Source organism: Mustela lutreola, chromosome 14 (assembly GCF_030435805.1).
Source record: "Mustela lutreola isolate mMusLut2 chromosome 14, mMusLut2.pri, whole genome shotgun sequence".
NCBI classification, from domain to species: Eukaryota; Metazoa; Chordata; class Mammalia; order Carnivora; family Mustelidae; genus Mustela; species Mustela lutreola.
The window spans coordinates 64,157,495-64,161,823 of NC_081303.1; positions in this window are offsets into that span (position 1 = coordinate 64,157,495).

The window sequence follows — 4,329 nt, forward strand, 5'->3', positions numbered from 1 at the left end:
AGAAAACTCCATTTCTCCGTGTTTTCCCCTGAACTCTCCGGCGGCGTGTGTCGCCTACTGTCACAGCGAGAGGTGTGGGCACTTTGAAGATTCATTCTGATTTCTGGCGTCTTCCGGTCCACTTTGTACACTCTTAAAATGTTCAGGGGATTAGCAATACCGCATTGCGGTGATCGGCGACGGCCTAAGCCCAAACTCCAGGTGTCCGTGGACTGGCTTCAGGTCCACGGTCCACCTCTGCCTCCGCTCCCAATAGCAAAACAGCTTTAGGCAGAATGATCGCCAGTGCTTCCTTTTTCCTTTTTCTTTGTTTGTTTGTTTTACCACTTACAAGATTCTTAAAAGGGCCTGTGACCCTTTTGTATGCTTGCCAGTAAGTCCAGGGAGAGCCTGTTTTCCTGACCAGATAATGATTTGTTACGTTCCTGATCTGGGGGTTGGTTGGTTGTTGGTTTTTTTGTTTTGTTTTTGCTTTTTGCAGAACAGAAGAAAATCTACTTATGATTGTTATTGCACTAACAAAAGTAAACACAAACAGGCAAAAGCAAAAATGGCCTCTTTATTCACTTAGACTTTCACCATATACTTAAGGAGCACACTTTTTTGTGCCTCCCTGTGTTTATGTTTGTGTGTGGAGGTAGGCGATGAAAACAGCAGAGGAAACGGCAACAATTTTTTTTTCAATATTAAAAAGGCACGGTGATTATAATATCACAAATAACATAAGATGGCAGGGTTAATAGCAAACGTATCAGTTACAACAATAAATGTAAATTGCTTAAAACCATCCGTTCAAAGACAGAAATTCTCCAATTAATTAGGAAACAAAACTCACTATATTATTAGAGTAGAATTCAGAGCAAGCAAAACTATCGAAGAGAATAGTCATTTTGTATTGTTAAAGGTAGTATCCTTTATATATATTCGCTCTATATATAGTATAAAGGTACTACTTTGCTTTTAAGTTAGATAAGTAGCCCATGATCACATTCTCATTGCTTAAATGAAATGAAAAATGCAAACAATACTCTCTGCCAGGTCCTTCCTTAGAGCATTTGTCCTAGGACTGGAATTTCGTTTTATCTCTCCTGATACTGTGGATCCATAATGCACCATTTAGTTTTCTGGTTTAGACACTTAGCCACATTCCAGCTGCAGAATACTTTTAATTTTTTATGGTATTTTCCCCACTACTGTACATTTATTTTAGCTTCACCTAACTCAACAGCAGTTTGTTGTTTTGGAGACTTTACTGGACTCTTCAGGGAATTCCCCTTAGTTTTCATAAAAGCAATTACCTTGCATTAGAAGAAAAAAAACCACATTGGTTTGAGAAGAGAGAGTCAGTGAACCATTTTTGATTCTGCGTGCTCTTCTATAACTCCCACACTTTTTTTTTTTTTTAAAGATTTCATCCATTTATTTGACAGAGAGAGAGATCACAAGTAGGCAGAGAGTCAGGCAGAGAGAGAGGGGGAAGCAGGCTCCCCGCTCAGCAAGGATGCTGAGGTAGTTGCGGGGCTCGGCTCAGCTGGATCCCAGGACCCTGAGACCATGACCTGAGCCCAAGGCAGCAGCTTAATCCACTGAGCCACCCAGGCGCCCCTTCCACACTTTTATAGCTAGAAACAAACAATTAATTTCCACTAAGTGAAAACTCATCAGAGAGCGATATCAACAAATGGCTACCATACGTGGGATTCTTGGGAAGGCTTTTACCTATACAATGGCATTTGATTTTCATAATAACTCTGAGACTTAAGACAGACCATTTATTGCAGTAGAAGTATATATAACAGGGGCGCCTGGGTGGCTCATTGGGTTAAAGCCTCTGCCTTCGGCTCAGGTCATGATCTCGGGGTCCTGGGATCAAGCCCCACATCGGGCTCTCTGCTGGGCAAGGAGTCGGCTTCCTCCTCTCTATGCCTGCCTCTCTGCCTACTTGTGATTTCTGTCAGTCAAATAAATAAAATATTTTAAAAATGTGTGTGTGTGTATATATATATATATGTAACAACATTTATCATTTTAAGCATACATTCGTTTTTATCATTAAATTAAGTAATTACATAACAAGTACAACTGGCTTGAATAAGACTAAGGATAGACGTAACTGACCATAAGATCAACAGGAGAAAATTGTGCAGGTGTATAGAGAGAGTAGCCTTCTGGGCTGAGGGCGGAGTGTACCCTCAGGACAGAATTTATAGGGAGACAGAGAGCACAGTTGAATTCAGCAATGTGTTATGTAGGGGCTGGTTAGAAGAGCTCCTCTAGGCACTCCTTATTGTGCTCCTTGAGACTAAAGTTCATAGGATACATTCCCAGATGCAGAAGTTCAGGTCCAAAGTGAAATACCTTTGAAATGGTGACAGATATTGCCAAACTGCCATTCAGAAGGCAGTACAAATTATACACTACTACCAACATTGTGAGAGAGGCCACTTTCATACACCCTCCCAGTCCTTGTTACCAAACCTCTTGATTTTTGCCTTCATCTGTTGGATGGAAATGGTATCTTGCTTTTAACTGCCTGTCCTTGATGACTCCTAAAGTTGAGTATCTTTGTTTGAGTATATTTGAGTATGTATATTGGCTTTTTCCACTTTTCTACGAATTGCCTATTCTTATCCTATGAGTTTTTTTCCATTAGGTTGTTTATTTCTTTTCCTGATTTGTAGCAACTCCTTATACATTTTGGATATGAATTTTTTTAATAGGCTCCATGCCCAGGGTGGAGCCCATTGCAGGGCTTGAACTCATGACCTTAGATCAAAACTGGGCTGAGATCAAGAGTTGAATGCTTAACCAGTTGAACCACCCAGACACCCCTGGATATTAATTTTTAAAATGTGTTTGCAAATGTCCTCTCCCACATCATAGTGTAGGAGAGGCAATATATTATGATGATCATCCGTATGGGTACTGGAAGCCAACTGCCTGGAATCCCAGCCCTGCCACTTCTTAGTTGTGTGACCTTGGGTAAGTTACTTATCACTATGTGCCTCAGTTTTCTTATCTGTAAAATGACAATAACTATAACACCTCCCTCACCACAGAGGCTTGTTTTGGCATTTATGTCTTCACTTTATGAGATTTAATGATTAAATGAGCTAAGGAGCTGGGAAGAAGCTGACACTGAATGCTTACTATTTGCCACTTGCCTTCTTACTTTTTGGTATGTTTTTCCATATAAAATTTTCTTTTTATTTTTGTGAAAATTTGTCTATTTTTTAATTTATGCAAGCCAAGTCTTCTAGATGTTGTGTCTTATGAATAGGAGGAGAGAGGTACACTTTACAATGAAAAGGTAACAATTGTGAACTGCAGTGACCTGGCCAACCAAATACAGATTTCGCCCCACTCGCTGAAAATAGTGTTCCTATGAAATCTTTCATAAGCCTGAATGGAATAAAGCAAAGAAGCAATTATCATTAATTTAAATGGAAAATTTTTTAGCACTCCCAGATGCCCCAAAATAACCTTTCTTAAGCTTTTCTGATTCCTTAGGACACATCTTGCTGACAAATGCCCAGAATAAATCGAGATAGAGCACAGATGCTCGCAGACACAGTTCCAAGGGCTAGCAGCTGATGCTGAGATGCTGAGAATAATTCCCAGAACAGGAGCTTGGTGGGGCCACTCTGGTGACTTGGGGTGCCTGCTGCCTCTATGTAGTCTTGTTGCAAGACAAATGCTTAATGCTATTTTCACTTTTTATGTAAAAGTGGCCTAACACAAACTTCCAAAAAGTGGAATATGAGGCGGGTAGATAGAAGTCAGAAACCAGATCTCAAGTCTTACACCTATATACAATTCTGTAGGAGTGGGACCTAAGTGGACGTACGGAGTGCGATATAGGGAATCTGAAAATTACATAATTAGGTTGGTTTACAATATTGGAACTGAACTTTGCACTCAGCTAAAGAGAAGCTACCCCTTGAGATAGCCATTATTCCGGTGTGGTTGTTGAGCGAGTGGCAAATTACTAACCCAAATCGAGATGCTATGTGTGTAAAATGCACAGTGAAACAAAGAATGTAATCTTTTTAATAATTTTATATTAATTACAGGTTGAAGTGATAATATCTTAGTTATACTAAAAATTCTTAAATATTTGCTATATATTATATATACTGGATGTACTGAATACATTAAAAAAACAAAGTCAGGGCTCTGTGATTGAAATCTGAGCCCCGGCCGGCCAGCCACAGCTTGCCCCGCCCCTCAGAGTCAGCTCAGCCCCGCCCCGGTTGCTTCCAAGACCTGGGATGGCTGCCTTCTTGCGGTCTCTGGGAAGGGCCTGCTTCCCGCCCCTTCCGTGCGCCG